The sequence below is a fragment of the Balearica regulorum genome, chromosome 15 (assembly GCF_011004875.1).
Source record: "Balearica regulorum gibbericeps isolate bBalReg1 chromosome 15, bBalReg1.pri, whole genome shotgun sequence".
NCBI classification, from domain to species: domain Eukaryota; kingdom Metazoa; phylum Chordata; class Aves; order Gruiformes; family Gruidae; genus Balearica; species Balearica regulorum.
In genome coordinates, this window is record NC_046198.1 from 9,264,285 (window position 1) to 9,281,520 (window position 17,236).

Below are 17,236 nucleotides of genomic sequence, written 5' to 3' on the forward strand. Positions count from 1 at the left end.
GAGTTTCATTGTTTGCTATTTTAAGCAAAAAAAAAAAAAAATTATTAAGAGTAACAATGGTGATTTCTGCAAGCCAGAGGCTAGCTTTAAACCATTCTAGACATGTGCTTCATCTTCTGGATGAATGTGGAGACTTAAAGACAGTTGTTCTGGTACAAAGCTAGCTTTCGTCATCCTGGGAAAAGCTGAGTTAGTTGTGATGCCATAACCCAGTAGGAAGTGTTCTCTCTGTGATCAGATCTTACCTGAGAGAGAGACCTGTGGGGTCTGAGTCTTGCAGACTGAGACTTTGCATATCTTCTGTTGGCCTGATGAAAAGTATTGTATTTACAAGGAGCCAAAAAGGACCCTTAGCTAATTATTGTATTAGAGGAGCCTCAGCAAATAATTGGCACTGGGTGCAGTCAGAACTGTGTATGTGGGAGAGAAATTGCTACAGCTTGAGCCAAGGACAAATAGTAAATTTGTGTGAATTGATATGATGTAAATTAATGGCGTTTTAGGGACCTCTTCTAAGCCTTATTGTTTTACACAGGCTGGAGATCTGGCCTGTGTCTTTCAGGCAGTCTGAGGTGGGAAAGGGCTGGTGGCAGCTGTGTTGAACTCAAGCACAGACTGAGCGTGTGAGGAATGCAACATGCAATGGCATGATCCCTATCTGGCCTTGAACCTGCTGCAAGGTTCCCTGGCAAACCTGTTGTATCACCTTCCTTTTACTCTAAGTTACTGCACATTTACCATGGGGAGACTTCTGCCCTCGCAGACCTCTCCCACTGAACCCCATTAACAAGATGTCTGCAGTTACCTGCTCTAAAGCAGAGTTAAGCTCATCCCAGTAAGCAGCCAACTCACGGAGACCCTGCAGCTTGCTTAATCTGTCAAAGATTCGTTCAATGTTAGCAACAGAGCTGAACACGTCTTCAGACAGCGTTAACTGGGCAAGCTGAACAGCAGTCAGGTCCTCCAGGAGCGCCATCTGGAGCAGAGAGAATTAATTATAAATATATATTTGTATTTTCCTGAACTGACACCGTTGGCATGTATTTGTGCAGCTTTTCTGCACACCTTGTCCTCAAGGATGACGACTCTCTCCTCTGGCAGATGCAGGTTATGATATTTAATGTTCATGATGGAGCAATGGTGTGAGACTGAGACAGACTACCTTCTATTTTTTGTAGTCTTTGCACCAGAACTATTTTGCACCAGAACTCTTACATTTTAATGGAAAAGATTCATTTTTAAAAGGCTACTGAGAGATTATGGGTGTTTGCTTGACCTAGGTGAGCTCTCAGAGCTCCTTCTCTTGTTGAGGAGAGTAAGGCAGGTCCCGGTTTAAGCTTCTCTGATACATTCCATAGAGACATCCCTTCAGTACCCTGTGGAAAGCAAACTGAATTGTCTGATAACCAGCTCTAAACTCTTCAAAGACAGAGAATCCGGATTAGATACGGAGATCCTTTCGCTCCCATGCTGGTGCTCTAGCTGTGCACCCATCCTTTCTGCTGGATGTTATATTATGGCAAAATGAACTAACTACATAGAGATTGCTGGAACTGAAATGCAGGGGAGTAATCAGAAACTGTAGTTGAACTCTTCCTGTAGCAGAGGGGAAAATCCTGGCTCTCCTGAGAAGGGTGGAAAAATTTCCATTGTTTCTAATTAAGGAGGAAAGGGCAACATGTTTTCATTTCATGTTTGTTGTTCAGACTATTTTGTAATACTCTCAGTCCTCAGTGTATAAATCCCAATATGAATTGTGTGACTGTCTAAAAAGGAAATAGAAATAGTTTTGCTCTATGGTAGTAAAATGTCACAAAGTCTAAATCAGTAGTCTTACCCCAGTAAAGTTTTCATAGGCAGCAACAAAGTCTGTGATGTTAGCTATGGATCTGAATCTCTGAAAGTTAAGTGTCATCCAGTTTTCATCCATCTGACAATCTAAAATGCAGCAATAACAAATTATTTATGTTTCAATTTAAGACTCGCAAAATCTAAGCTCACTCCAGGGTATTTATGGAAATGATAGAGGAAATATTTCCAATTATCATGCATCTAAGCAGGGAATCAACCTGGTTTTAACCAGGTTGGCTCCTGTCAGTGCAGTTCCTGGAAGACTGTCACAAAGTGGTGTCTAGTAATTTCATGGAAATTGGAACACTGCTGTTTGGTTACTTTTCAACTTTTATTCTTTACAAACATTGTAAGACAAGGATGTTGAAAAGGAAACATAATTCAGTGGTTCAGTAAGTCCTAAAAACAGTTTGTGCTTGTAATAAGGGCACAATTAATTATTATTTTTTTAAATTGCCCCTCTCTTCAGTCAACAAGGAAATCTGGTGTTGCTCCTTTACAGGGACAGAGGCTGTTCTGCATTTCATATTGGCAGAGCTGCAGTAAGGTGGAACTGGCTCATTGAGGCATAACTGGAGTGCAGCATTTACAGTCTACAAAAACCCTGGCTCCAGATTACTGAAAACTCCTTCAGTGTCAGTGAGGTCTGAGGGACACCAGGGGCCTGAATAAACTCAGTGGAAAGAAAAGACTCACCTAAGTGAGGAAGAGTTTGGACAATCCATTGGGTTATGTCAGTCTTTGTCTCTGTTGTCATGTCATTAAGTGCATAGTCCAAACCTCTCACTCTGCAAGGCAAGGAGAGAGAAGACACATCAGCATCAGTTATTTGCTGTGGCTTTCATGGATCCAAGCTAATAACGTTTTTAGCACAGACAGCCAGAAATGTCCTCTCTGATGGGAGAGATGAATAGCCCTTCCTCTCACTTGTTAGTCAGATCCCTCCCTGTAGCCACAGTGACATTCTGCTTTACAGTGCACACAGATGAGAGAAACTGAGCTGGACTTATACTCACATCGCTTGTAAGAGTGGGCAATCACTGATAGCAGGCAGTGTGATTAATTCATCATGAGTGATGGAGCCTAGATACAAGGTCAGTGTCCCATTGAAGAGGGATTCCAAGTCTGTTCTTGTCATTGAGGCAAAATGTGGCTTCAGGATCTGGAAAATGCCTTTGAGCATTATGTCACGAACTCCAGTGCTTGTTATATTCTCCATGTGCAGCTGGGGAGAAGAATAAATGGGAAGTGATGCACTACTAGAGTGTGATGGAGATGCTTATCTTTGGGTCTCAGTCATTATGTGTATTAGTGCGGCTTTGTTCTTGCAGGAATGAACAGCAGATTTCATGATACAGGGCTGGGCAGTGTACATGAAAACGTGCTGGGTTTTTTTTTCTTTTCTTTTTTTTTTTTTCCCCCTGCCACTTAATCTGAGAGACTTGATAATTCTGCTTGTTTGGAATCATGCCATTATATTGTTTTATAGAAATTGGCTTTGGAAAAAGCTATAGATGATTGTGCGGTCAGGAGCAAGAGCAAATGAAAATGAGACCCAACAAGAGGAAGGATGGTGTCCATAGAAAATACAGTCTGCAACTGGAGGGACTCTTTTACCTGTGCTACAAGAGAATTAACTTCATGCAGAAAGGTGTGTAGTTCAGAGACATTCCGGGCTTGGAGGGTTTTCATAATCTCTGTAACATCTGACTCTGCACTGGCCCTCGTGTTGTCGGTTAGGATACGGGAGGTGACGAGTAGCTTTCCTAGCTGCACTGAAGTTAGCAAATCTGTCACCGCAAACTAAAAAGGAACAGAAAAGAATGTCATCCTAGGGGCAGTTGAATGCTCCCCCCAGCTCTTGTCTTTCTGCAGGTGAGTGGCCACTCAGAAGCTTACAAGTAACCCCAGGCCAAGGACAGTGCCCTACTGCCATTGCAGAGTGACACAATGGAGCAGCCTTGTGGAAACACAATGGGAGCTTTGCTCAGTGTGGTACCTACTCCATTGAAGCTGGGATTGAGGCGGAGGAAATCACTGTAGTCAGCGTAGATACTAGATAATCCAAAGTTGTCCTCTAACCAATCTCGGCTGTTAGAAGCGGTGAATGTACAAGCTACTCCTGCAAGAGATAGTATGTTGGATGGTCAGACACTCATCTGTGCAAGACAGCCAAATATGCATGTACTGTTGGAAAAATACCTCTCTGTTGGTGAGGTAGAAATGGTGCTGTAGCCACAGTTGGACCTTGAAAAAGCTCAGAGTGGCTGTAGGAAGTACAAAGTGGTGCTCAGGAGTGCAAATAAAGAGGCTAAAGTTTCTTCCGAATTTCAGATACTAGAATCACCCCACCCTTCTGCAGTTCAGCTTGACCATGCTGTACCACAGGGTGCTCCTGGCATAGTTCACCCAAGGGAAGGCGGGGGTCTCCTTGGTTTTGTGAATTTTGTTGTAATCCTGAAGTTATGAGTATTATTGCTCATGTGTTGCTCAAAAGTAGTGTAAGGTTTTAGTATTAAAGTGCTTATAGTATTGTAAGAGAAAATAATATGCAGTAATCTGTTACCTTCTTTTGCTGTTTGCCCATTGAGAAAATCCATTCTGGCCTGGTATACAGCTCTCTGCGTGTCAGGATCTAACTCATGGTGCACAGAATTCAGTCCTTTGTAGCTGTATATTGATAAAAATGAAATGTGATTTCAGTGTTTCATATCACAGTATTTATGAGCTATGCTGTACCAAAAAAATAATTTTTTAAACCTAAGATGACTTTAGCCAGTGAGAGAAAAGTAAAATGGCTTTGAACCTTGGCGAATATTAACGTTCACTTAAGTGTTCAGGTGCTTTGTTCGTATATCATTTGTGCAAGTTGAGTAATTGCTAATAGTTATTTTCATTGTGCTGTACTGCTTTTTCTAGAGAGACATAACATTGTTTATCTTGTGGTCATAATCTAAAAATGATAATTTCAAAATCTTCAGGGCAACATTTGACAATATGCTAAGAGAGTGCTGCAGGTTCGTTTTCATAGTAGTCTTAGCAGTGACAGGTGATAAAAACAGTCACAAAGTTTGCAGTGAGGAGCCATGTTTATGTATTATCTCTGTTAACTTTGTATCTCAGTAACTGCAGATGACAGGTATACTCACATATCTTGGAAATCAGTGCAGCCTATTTTCGTTGGAAAGAGCCTTAATATATTTGCATCAGTAACAGCCAGCATCCTTTTCAGTTTCACCTGAAACAAGTCTTTCAAGGAGGGTGAGCACAGATCCAGGAAGTTCTCTCTGACTTTGGTTAAAATGGTCTCCAGCATTGAGTACATCACATTGTGGTCACGTGGAGGAGTCAGTCTTAAAGTTGATAACTCGGTCAAGTAGTCTTCAAGGTACAGGACGTTATTGGTGCTGAGGACACGTGTGACGGCAGCAGCTAGGCTGCTGTTGGAGAGCACATTGCTGAGGGCTGTAAGCTGAGCTAGCTGGCTGGCTGTGAGGACCTCGAGAGCTGTAAACTGGGAATAGATAGGCGTGACTAAAGACCGGGTGCCAGGGTTAAACTACTGAACAAGTAGCCACGTGAGATAAATTCTTCTATACAGCCCTGTAGTTACCAGATTGTTGAATATAGGATGTAAGTTTAGTAGGTGCCATGTGGGTGTGGACTGCTGAAGTCTGACTGTTCACTGACCTGTAGCTCTAACCACCAATACTACAATCCACAGGCATGTGAAAGTTTCAGTCAGTTTATCCCCCTGCTCCTCTATTGCTTGAGGCTTCACAGCTGAAGGAAGCCCTGTTTTCAAAGTGATTTCTTACCCCATCAAAGCTGCTCCAGCAAGAAGTGAGATCATTATATGATGCATAACTTTGGAAACTCTTCCAGTTGGTCAGTAGCCACTCTTTTGCTGATTTTTTTTCACAGACTAAAAACACAAAATAACTTGTTATTTCTTGATAGACAAATAAGGACGAGTCTCCTTTGAGACCATGGAGATGGAAAAGGCTTGAAGGGAGGGTACTGGGAAAAATGAAGATGAATTTGACCTGAAGAACATCACTGTCACTGATCTCCTCTCCTCTAACATAATAGTTTGACCTGAGTTCAGAAAAGCTATTTAAATGATCTCATTGTGCTGCTGAAAGCATGGGCACGTTGCTGAATAATTTTAGTTAGAGTTCTTTATCATCTGATCTTCTTAACAGCTAATTCTCATTTTGCAGACAATAGATGTTAGTAGTTTATATGAGGATCTCTGTTGAATCTTTTGCAATTACACCAGGAAAATTTGGACTGTAAATACTGATCACTAACCATGTGTGGTAAGGAATCTTCTAATCCAGTCAGCTACCAGTTGCCTTGTGCTATTGTCCATCTCAGAATAAACAGTGTCCAGAGCTTGAACCCTAGAATTTGGAAGGGAGAGATGAAACAAAACTTGTTGCAAGTTCCTGGTATGAATAACAACTTGTTAGCTCATATTTCCCTTCACTTCCTTCTCTAAGTTGAACATTAGAAATTCTCTTTGGGTGCATGATAGAAACTGAGATAACCCTTCATGTTCTAAGGTGAATTTGTAGAGCCCTGTTCATATCCCAGCTAATTTCTTCACATCTCCATCCTGCTTCACATCATCTTCCAAGTTTCTACCTGTCTCCACTTACCTCTTCCACCAGCTCCTCTCTCTGGGAGAGGTTCCCAAGAGACACAGAATATAATAGTAAAAAATGTTTTTTATATCTAATAAATATATGCTGCTTTCTTATGGCTGGAAGAGAAACCTGCCTACAGGTACCTCCTGAACAGCAGTGAAGGTGTGTGAGGCATAGGTGAGTATTACATATGGTTGTATCCTATACAATCATGTGACACTGATTCCAGTGAGCACACTGCACCGTCTGGACAGTGTGCTGCATTTGTCTTGTTTTTTGTGGGCAGCTTTCACACACTGGGCCCTGGGATCTTGTTCTGTCTTTCATTTTTTTTCTAGCCCTATCTTAACTTTTCTGTGGATTGATCTTTATAAGACAAATTAGGAACAGATATAACTGGCAGGAAAATAAACATAAAAATTCAAGTCTTAAAAAATATCATTTGGCAATGCAATGTATTTCCTGGTTCTATCAAACCCCAGGCTTGTGCATACCATGATTAGACCCTGAGCTTAGACCAGACATACACTGTGGCCAGGCCATCGCAAGTGACTGGAAGTTGTGCCATGCAGTCCAGGATGCTGGTGCCGATGGAGGGAAGGTAGGCATGCAGGGTCTCCTGGAACCAGGAGGCCAGGAAACCTGCATTTGCGACTTTAGGATCAGACTTCACAACTTCCCATGCTGCGTTTAACATGAAGGCTTTGGTGGCTGATGCAATCTGGTCACTGCAGACCTGAAAGCAAGACAGAAAGTGCTGAAAGTATTGCTAGTTCATTATGGGTATTATTTCAGTGCTTAGGTGTAGTGCCAAGACCAGAAACTTTTTGTAGTAGATTCTACACAAACACTGGGACAAGAATGCCATCCTTTTCCCAAGGTCTTCAGGTTGGTTCTTGCCGTGCTTGTCCAACTGTAAGCGACTTGGCTCTTCCTGAGCAGATACAGAAATTGCCTTTGTGCTTTTAATCCCCATATGTAAACTCAAATGAGTTCATCTTCGCTGCCTCAAAAACTACTCCTGAGGGTGGCTTGAGCAAACCTATTTTCCTTGGTGCTGACACTGTACTAGGAGCATGGAAATGGCAAGAGCTATGTCAGGGCTGAAAGGTAGTAACTTGTTTCAGGTAGGCTGTGCTCTCTTCAACAGAGAGAACAAGTAAATGCAGTTAGAGAAGGAGAAGGAGGAAGCGTTCAGCTGAGTAAGAAGTAGATTGATCGTTTCAGTAGCCAGACTCCTCTCCTGTTCTCATTAAGAAGAATGGGAAAATAGAATTTTGAGGAGGATTTGGAGGGGAAGAAGGGAAGAGAAGGCTGGTTTGTACTGAAACTTGTGCTCACGTTTTTGTGTAATTGTAGTAACAATATAGTAGAGACCTGGGGCTGCAGACTCCCCAGGTAACTATTGAATAGTTTCTGCTCACACAGCAGCACGGGGGTAAAAACCAGTTAAATACTCAAGCAACTATGGATGCAGCCCAAGCTAAAGAGCCCGTGTATGGTCTGAAGAGGGACCTGCTGATGGTCCTTCCCTCTGATGCTAATATTACCTGCACACTGATTTCATTCAGAGCAGTTTGCAGCACTTCACTGTTGACTTGTTGAAACAAGAGCAGGAAAGCCCCTTGGTCCAGGAGAGCAGTAGGGTCTGTGATGTAGCATGTGAGGATGGAGGAGAGTTGCCTTGATGTCAGCTTGATGCCCTGAGACAGACACAAGCACATTACATCAGAAAAAGGGTAAAGATCTACAAGTCCAGGGTCAGAGTTGGCAGTTCTCTTGCTCTCCTTGTTCCTACAGACAACCTCTAGGGAAAGAGGAGTGGCCAGGCTTGCTGCCTTTTGCCTGATGGGAGTGATTTCAGAGCAAGTCCATCTTATGTGCTCAAGGAGGTGAAGGCAGATTTGACTGTGAATGTCTTAAAATAGCAAGAAAGGAATATCTGAGGAGTTGGTAGGTGAGACCTGTTGGAAGTGACTTACCGAAGCACAGGCATACTGTTGGAGGGAAGGGCTGCACCAGTCACCACTCTTCAGGATGGAGCTTAGATTTGAACTGGAAAGGAAGCAGGAAACATTGAACATTTTCCATTAAATGTCTGATGAGGAAAGGGCTCGGTGGACTGCAGAGGGCTCAGATTCTCTTGGTGAAGCTTCTGGGAGATGGTATTTTAGCACCAGCATAATCTCTCCCAGGCAGTATGGATACCTGTTCCCAGGGTGCCTACCTGCTTTCAGAGGAGCAGTATGTTGGAGCTGTAAAAGAAGAAAGAAATGTATGACACTAATATTTTAGACAGCCCTTAAGTGATGCAGAAATTTTACATGGATTCTCTTCAGGGACATTTCCTAGGGGCATCAACTTTGCCAATACTTCCATTCTACTCTTTTGTGTGCCTAGACCCTGTCCAACATCTCAAGTGTACAAATGGTACCTTAGATACAAATAAAATTTTACTTACACATGAGGAATGCTGGACACTGGGGAAAGAAAGGAGAGAAAGCAGTAATTAGGACAGAGTATTCATGACATGAAATAGGATGTAGTGTACTCAGGGTGCTAGCTATGAAGCAATGATTCCTGTATTGCCTTGCCCTGTTTGCGTCAGACAGACCATAGGGATGGGTTGAAACATGTCCAGTACCACCATGTATCCGCTGGTTAGAACAGACTGGTCACTCCTGGTTCAGGACAGACTGACAAGATGCTTGGCTGGTGCAGGTCAGTGTCCTGGTGGAGCTGCACTCTTATTTCAGCCAATAGATCAGCCCGTGGGTTTGTGGAGCTCTGGGAGGTATCGCAGGTGTTTGTTAGTAACCTCATGGAGGTTCCTTTGCGCTAGATTGCTCTTAAGTGGCTGTTGTTGAGTGAATAGAATTGGATTTTGCCTATTGTAAGTGGCTATTGCAGGAAACTGATGTTACTTTTAAGTACCTGCTTTATGACCAATAACCCAGAAACAAACTTTTTACAGCATTCAGTGATGTCACACACATACCTGATTTAAACTTTTTACACATGGTCCTAAAAAAAAACCAAAAAAAACAACCACAAGTGAAATAGGTAGATGTATGGAAATAAACTGGTTTTCTTCTATCATAGACCCCCCACAGAAATGCAAGAACAGAAACCAGGGGAGTGTAAAATGAAGCTCATTTTTCATCCTTCACTGGTTTATGCTCATCTTTCTTAAGTACTCCATTATATACTAATACTGAGCATACATCCTAATGATTCATGCTATTTTTGTTATGTAGCACTGTGTGTTCAGTGCTGGAGCCCAAACCACACTGCAGAGTCTTGACAACACCAGGGACACTTTGCTCTGTTAAAGTGCAAATATACACTTTAATCTGTATATTCAACTGTGTGGAAATCAGCGCTCAGTATGGTTGTAGAGATGAATTGACTTACCTACAATGACTAAAGTTATAAATGCAATTAAAAGCGGTGGCCTTTCTTTTCCCTTCATTGTTCTTCTTTTCTTGAGCGGATTGCCTTTTCAAGCCTAAAAAAGCATAAATGATCTGTGAATTGTCTCTTTTGAGTACAGATACTCTCCTGAAATTCTGCGGAAATTCTCCTGACTGCCCAGATTGTCAGAACCAGCACTCTGCAAATGGAGCTGGAGAACCATGGAGTGCTCTGAGCACATCCACAGCCTGGCTGTGGATTTCCTTACTGCTCACTGGAACCAGCTCTCTCCTTAATCGCTGTAAGGGCTTTCAGCCTTTCCTGAGGTGCACTCCAAGGGCAGGTGTGGGTGCCTGCAGAGTGAATGGAAGCTCTCTGACAGTGGATGTACCTCTGTAAGTTGTCTCTGTGGCTGTATTGGAAAGCTGCGCTGGGTCTGTGCATGCTGCAGGTTGGAAAGTGAAACTCCGGGGCAAAGGATTCTCCTGGCATCTCTGCTCACATCCCTTGGAACCAACAGCAGCTGCATTATGGCGTTGATGACCTGGGTTCACCTTGTTTCTGGCGTCATTGTTAGTGCCAGGGAAATTTCAGTGGCCTCAACATTTGTGAAAGGAAACAGGCTGAGGGATGGGTGCCTTGTACAAATAATCAGAGCTGGTATTAATCGCCAGTGAACAGAAATGTTCATCCAGCACTAAAAGAGACTCCTAAAATTTGATTGTAGTTTTTCATAAGAATATCTTTCTTCTTAAGTTGTTACATTTTTTGCCTGATGTACTTTTTGTCAGCTGTCATATTTTGCTTGATGACCAGAGACAGTCAGATCTTGTTTATATTAGAAATTCTCAAATACAAATATATTTTTTTCTCTGTAACATATCTCACTGCAACACAGCACATAGTCTGTGCCACAGATCCCTCCATTGTTTCAGTGTAGTAATACTTTGCCTGGATATGGCAAAGTTTCAAGTATCCTGTCCTAGAACAGCCACAACCACTGACCAATCACTGTTTTGAAATTGTGTAATATTTTACCCATCTTTTTCACTGTGCCTTTCCGCCTCTATCTTTTCTCTGAGCACTTTGCTTTGCTATTTAAAAAAACCTTGAGAGTGATAATGGAATGGCTGGAATTGGCCAAGAACAACATCCAGTTCAACTGGAGATCAGTTGCTCTGCCAAATTACGTGGAAGAGCAGCAACACATACATTCCTACATCGAGTACCAATTTGCTCATAAATAATCATTAACTTGATCATTTAGCTGGAAGAGAAAGCAGTCATACCTCCCAAAACTTACTTTTTGTCCTTCCAGAACCCCGTGAATCCTAGAAAGCAGCACGTAGTCCAGTGACTGACTGCAGGAGTAGCTCTTTCTCCAGTGTCACCTTTTTATATGGTGATATCCAGCTGATCACAGGGGACATGGTGAGTGATGCCAGGTGACTTCTTTGACTCTGTTCCAAGGAGCAAAGGCCCAGCCCTTCCTGAGGTATCCTCTGGTGTCACATAACTTGTGTCACTTGTTAAAAAAATTGAACTCCAGTAGTAGTCTCTGTCCTTCTCCACCCATTCAGCATGGAAATGAGCTGCCTTAAAGTGAGAACAACTTTTAAGTGGGAAGGGTCAAAGAATTGATGAAGACTTGATAGTGCAATTGCATAGACAAAATTTCTGTATTATTTTCCCAAGTAGGTTTGTGGGTGGCAGTTTAGCATCCCTTGGAAAGCTCAGAACTTGGCAGAATTAGAGCCCTCTGTAGCCTCATGCTATTGAAGTTATGACTAGCCAATAAAGAGGCATCACATAACACTGTTTTAATTAACTGCTGCAGCAATTACTGGTTGTTAGGCACTTACTCTGCTATTTGGTACAGGAAACATTTCCTCAGTAATGGTGTAAAGAAAAGTGTTAAACCTGTGTTAGCTGGAAGGACAGTTTTCTTGCAGACTTGTTTGGAGCCTTCTGAAGTGATGGGATGGGCTAATCTGTTATGTTGTACTTCTGAACCCAAAAGGATTGTTTGAATAAGCTCACAGTCATTACATTTTCATGTGATTTTTCTTAGCTATTTCTTCAACTATCTCTTTTTTGGTTTGGAAAAGTGCTTCTGTATAGTAAAAACTTTGAAGCTTACAAACAGACTCCTCTGAATTAGACCTGTGAATCCCTGGTTTCAACTGTCTGTGCCAGAGGAATTCCTAAGCCAGGGGATGGAGATGCATCTTTGTGTTTAAGGGCCCATGGTGGACTTGTCTTCCATGAATTCGATTGCATTTTGGCATTTCTAATATCCTGCGTCAACAAATTCCATCCCTGAGCTCCTAATGTGTGGAAAGATGCTTCCTTCTGCTTCTTTGGCAGCTTCTGCTCAGTAACAGAAAGATTTGATGGGATTTTGCTTCAGAGGAGGTAGGTCAATACCTCGGAAGTATCAGAGGGGTTTGCTAGGGGCTGGACTGCTGCTCCGCTGGGCAATACAGGAAGGTGGGGGAAGATAGCAGCCACCTGAACAGCCAGAGCCATTTGAACCTTGGGCAGTCAGGCCTGTGCTTGAGGTCAGAGTGCTAAGGGAGATTTTAAGAAACAGTGATGAAAGCTGATGGGTGTGAGACCTGTTTGTCGTCTTGGATATCTCTGATTTAAAGAAGTTTTCTGGGTCATGGCTTAATGTCAAGAAGACAGTTTTGGAAGAGGAAGTCCTTTGTTTCTGTCTTTGTCCTTGATGTAGTTCTGCAATGTGATCGGTTTCGTTTCAATAGTGAAAGGAAGGTGACTATTTAGCTTCAGGGGAGGTGAATCATGAATCCTTTATCATACACGATCGTTCCTTTAATCGTTGCCATTTGTAAGGACTGTGCCAAGCTCATGTTAATATGAACACAGTTGATTTATTATCACCTATATCTTTCAAAGCTGGTCTCTATGCATTCTCTTCCAAGCCACTCACTCCAGCTCCAGGAGGTTTTACATTCCTCTAGGACTCTCACAAGGAGCAAGGCAGACCTTGTGCCATGCCAGAAGATATCCCTTGTGATATGTCTGCTTGTGGCTGCAAACAGTTTAATTTGGGGGGGAGGGTGTGGGCTTTTGTGTGCTTGCTTTTAATCCTACTTACTTCCCTATTGATCTGTAAGCACAGCACATACCCCAAACTTACTTAATGTGCTGAAAGACCTCACCTTCCCCCATTGTTATATTGCAGGAATAGCAGCATTTTGCTCATGCAAGATCTCGGCATGAGTACAGCAGGAAGGTGTGACTGTAAGGCCCTGGGGTTAGGCTTAAGGACTTCACACGTTCCTATTCAGCAGGAAATCCTCCCCTTGGAAATACCTGGGGGAAATATATCATAGAATCATGGAATGTTTTGGGTTGGAAGGGACCTTTATATCGTCAGGGCAGGCTGCCCTGTAGGGAAGGGTGTTCTGAGTGATGAGCATGGACTGAGATTTACCCGTAACAGGAACCTGGCGGATGGTCTGCATACTCCTGCTTTCTCTGGGGCATTGTGAGAGGTAGCATCAGGTATTAGGGCTGCAGTTTTCCTACATGAGGTCAAGGATATGAACTTTCTTTAAATGTGGAATCAATCCCACATTTGACTCCGCAGGCACTGAGTTGTGTCTCATGCATTACTTCAGGGCACAAACATGTTCTATAACTACAGCAATAAACCAGAGAGCTTTTATATTTTTAGTTGCTTTAAGGTAAACTACATAGATTTTATTTGTTGCTTTCCTTCATGTTTAATATTTGTCAGTGTGATTTACCTCCTCCTTCTCTGTTGGTGAAAGGAATTTTTAAATTAAATCCACAAATCTTGCCCTTTACAGCAATTTTTTGTTGGGGGCAGGTATTTCTTTTGTTTTTTCCAGACTATGTTCTGTATTTTGCTTCACACATACCATCTTAGATGCATGTGAGAGGCTTGGAATAACATACCTGTTTGTTTCCTCCTGCCCATTAAAACTATCTGTAAATATGAACATGAACCTGAGTTTAACCATCACATCCCTGAAATGAATCAGCATGCATTTTTTGTGGAATTCTGTGTGTAGCAAGCTGGTGCTCAGAGCTCTGAGTGCCCACCATGACCATCGCTGTTCTCGATGGACATTTGTGGGTAGCCCTGTCCAAATGTCACAGGGGCTCAGCAGAGCTGGGGGTGTTTTCATGTCTCTCCTGCAGTGCACCCTGCCAGATAACCCGATGTCTACAGGCACATTGGTTATCTGGAAAGGGTGCTGCAGGATGTGCCTGCACCCCAGGTCGTGTTCTGCACCCCAAGCAGCACACAGGTGAGTGCCATCAGCTTGCTGGTGGCTTTTGTATGGAAATGAGGACCGGTGCCGTCCTCAGTGGTAGCAGCTCTCAAGGTATGGGGCCCATAGCCACCCAGTTGAGAGTCCCTGGGCAATTCTGCAATGAGGAAGAGGCTGGTAACAAATTACTAACTCTGTTATCAGTGGCCCATTACAATTACTGCATTAGGGGGTCAGTTCTGGGATGTAGTTGGGAGATAGCTGCTCCTGGGGCAAGCAAATGTGAAAGTACAACCACTCTGTTGACTTACTGCTTCATAGGGGTCCCCCTACCCAGTGGGAAGGGACTGTAATGGGATGGGGATTACACCCTATTGCATATCTACTCAGGGCTTAACTTAAACTTGATATTAAAACCAGTAGCAAAGGCAAATCACTCTTCAGGTGATGTCTTCATACGGATATGCTGCAGTAAAACAAGACCGCTTGAAATTCTCACTTTGCCCTAAGCTGGCACAATCTTTCTCATCCAGCTAATCCTTTATCTCCAGGATTTAGCCACCACCATATGTCTGAGAGGGATTGTGTCAAACAACAGTCTCAGGGAAAGAGAGTTACAGTGTGTCACAGACCATCTGATGGGATCAGGGAACTGAAAGGAAGGTGAACATAAATAACAGCACAGTTGGAGTTAATTTTTGCTTATTTATTTCTCAAGAATGAATGACCTGGGAAAAATGTCTTTCAGAAATACCTCATTGCTGAGATATTTTGCTATGCTTCATCTCCCAAAGCTTTGTGAGCCTCAATGCTGCTATGCCATCTGTCTGCCTTGCCCTTTTTTATCAATAACAAGACTGTGACAAAATTGTCCTCCTTTGTGAGTCTTTTGTGGTGCCAGTGGAACTGGTTAAAAAAATAAAGGATCTGACTCCCATTGTCATTTACTCACTTCAGTGACTTCGACATTGTGTCTCCACAGTGTGGCCTGGAGCAGAATCTATCACACGTCCTTCATTTCCTTCTTCAGCCATGAGATGCCGTGTGCCTCATCTGGGAAGTTAAGCTAGATCTCACGACTGTTTTCTGCAGTACTGCTGTCAGACATAGCCCAGGTCTCAGCAACATCAGTGTGTTAACCAGCTCTTTTCTTCAGAGGCTCTTTCCATTTTGGATTTGTCTCCTGGCATGTTATTCTCCTCACACTTTGAATGTAATTCTGTGCCTAAAGGTGAGCTCAGTTTCCTGATGTACCTTAGCACATGGCGGAATCTCAATGAACCATAACATAAAAGAGCATTAAGTGGCTTCAGAATTATTGTGCTGCTGAGATGACATCTGGGTTTCATGTCCTTGCCCATCTCAGGAATGCTCTAAATCACTTCAGGAGTGAACAAGACCCTGGAACAGGCCATTTCTTAACTTGGTGCTTAACTGTGGAGGTGAAAACCTCCAGATGTAGCAGCTGGAAGTGAAAAAAGCAACTGTTTGTAGAGAGCATGGTCACAGGCACTGTAGTGATACCTTTGGATGGATAAATCTAGTTACTTGCCACCACTCCCTAATTGCCCTCAGCACAGAGATGCTAGAGGCTGACTTTGGCTCATATCATTGCTTGTTGGGTGACGTCCAGCATAATGTAGCCTTATTCTAGGATCCTCTGTGTTTCACTCTGAGCAAGAGGAAATTCCCTAGTGATGGAGCTGAGTTTTGCATTTATTGATATTTATTCTTATTCACTCTTGCCTTTTGATGGCTCTTGGACCCACAGCATCCCAACAAGGCATATCTTGGTTCTCCAGCTTTTGTTCCAGGCAAAGTTTGAGGGATGTTTGGGAGAGGCCTTTGCTAGCTTTAAAGGCCTGTAACCATTTCACAAATTGGGGGGGGTTCAGTACTACAGAAACAATTTTTGGCACTTCTTGATCTTAAGCCTTGCTGCCATTCACAGGTTATGAAACTAGAGCAGAGCAAAATTCACCTTCCATTTGAGTGAGACCCATATATTCCTCTTTGATCTCAGGTCAAACTCCCCAACATCAGCTGGAGCAAAGCCTAGCTCTTCTGTCTCCAAAAAGATGGTGTATTATATTGTACACAGAGGCTCTCCACAAAGGACTGGTGCCCAGGTCAGGGCTTTCTGCCCAGGCTGTGGGGAACAGTGACTGTGCAGTCCATATTTTGTAGAATGTGGTATTTTCAAATTATGTTCCCTTGAGGTTAGCAAATAAGATGGCCAAAGTGGCCAAATCCCACATCATAACCCCAGAGCCCATTGAATTTATGTAATTGATAAAGCTAAAGTAGTAAGACAACCCTTGGAAAATATTTCACATAGCTCTGTTACATAGCGATAGCCCATTACATAGAGAGGTGTTTCCTTTACATTGCTGGAGATTACAACAAAAGCATTTGAGATTTGGCATTTAGTATAGTGACATCTGCATTACAGAGTCCAGCCCTGACCCTTAGTGCAGACATGTAGCCGTTGGATTGCAGGTTTGGGACATGGGTGGTCTCTTTCCTGGTTTGCAGTGGATTATTGCACTACAGCGAAGTTACTCTGCTGTGAAGGTGCTGCATGCTTGTGAAGCCACCATTGGGTGTGGGAGGCCTGAATGAGTTCCTGCCCTGCAAAGGCATCAGTGTTAGAAGGGTGTGATATAACACCCTGCCCAGAATTGAAAATCAATTGATGACTCAAATCTGGATCAAATCCGCTGAGAAGCAGTTTTCCATTTTCAACAAGGATTGGCTGAAGGTGGCCCTGAGTGGCCAATTTTGGAAAGCCCTCATTTGCTCAGTTTTTTATGAATTTGTCTGATCTGGGCTGATTCCTAAGTTTTTGAGTTCTCAATCAATGTCTGACCTGCTAACTGTGACTTTTTCTTGAACCATGTTCTCAAGACACTCAGAGACTCTTGCCAGGCAATGTTTTATTCTAGGGATAGAGAAGGACTTTTCCTTGGCAAGTCAAAGGGCAATGTATTGTTAGATGTATAACGTAAGATGTAGAGGATAAACAAGCACCATGGAAAGATTTACAGTACA

At 42.9% G+C, this 17,236-nt stretch overlaps 1 protein-coding gene across 12 annotated transcripts in view; it reads left to right on the top strand.

Annotated features, from left to right (window-relative positions):
• The window catches only part of MSLN (mesothelin), a 77,790-nt gene that overhangs the window by 28,971 nt on the left and 31,583 nt on the right, over positions 1-17,236 (top strand). For 7 of the 12 annotated variants that reach the window (XM_075768179.1, XM_075768173.1, XM_075768175.1 and 4 more), the window contains one exon: positions 15,168-15,416. The exons of 3 other annotated variants lie outside the window; for them this stretch is intronic. The gene's annotated coding sequence lies outside the window, so the exon portion shown is untranslated. Of the gene's footprint in view, positions 1-11,228; positions 11,349-15,167; positions 15,417-16,208; positions 16,315-17,236 lie in introns of those variants that run through there. 2 more of the 12 variants (XM_075768177.1, XM_075768183.1) reach the window with 2 other exon arrangements.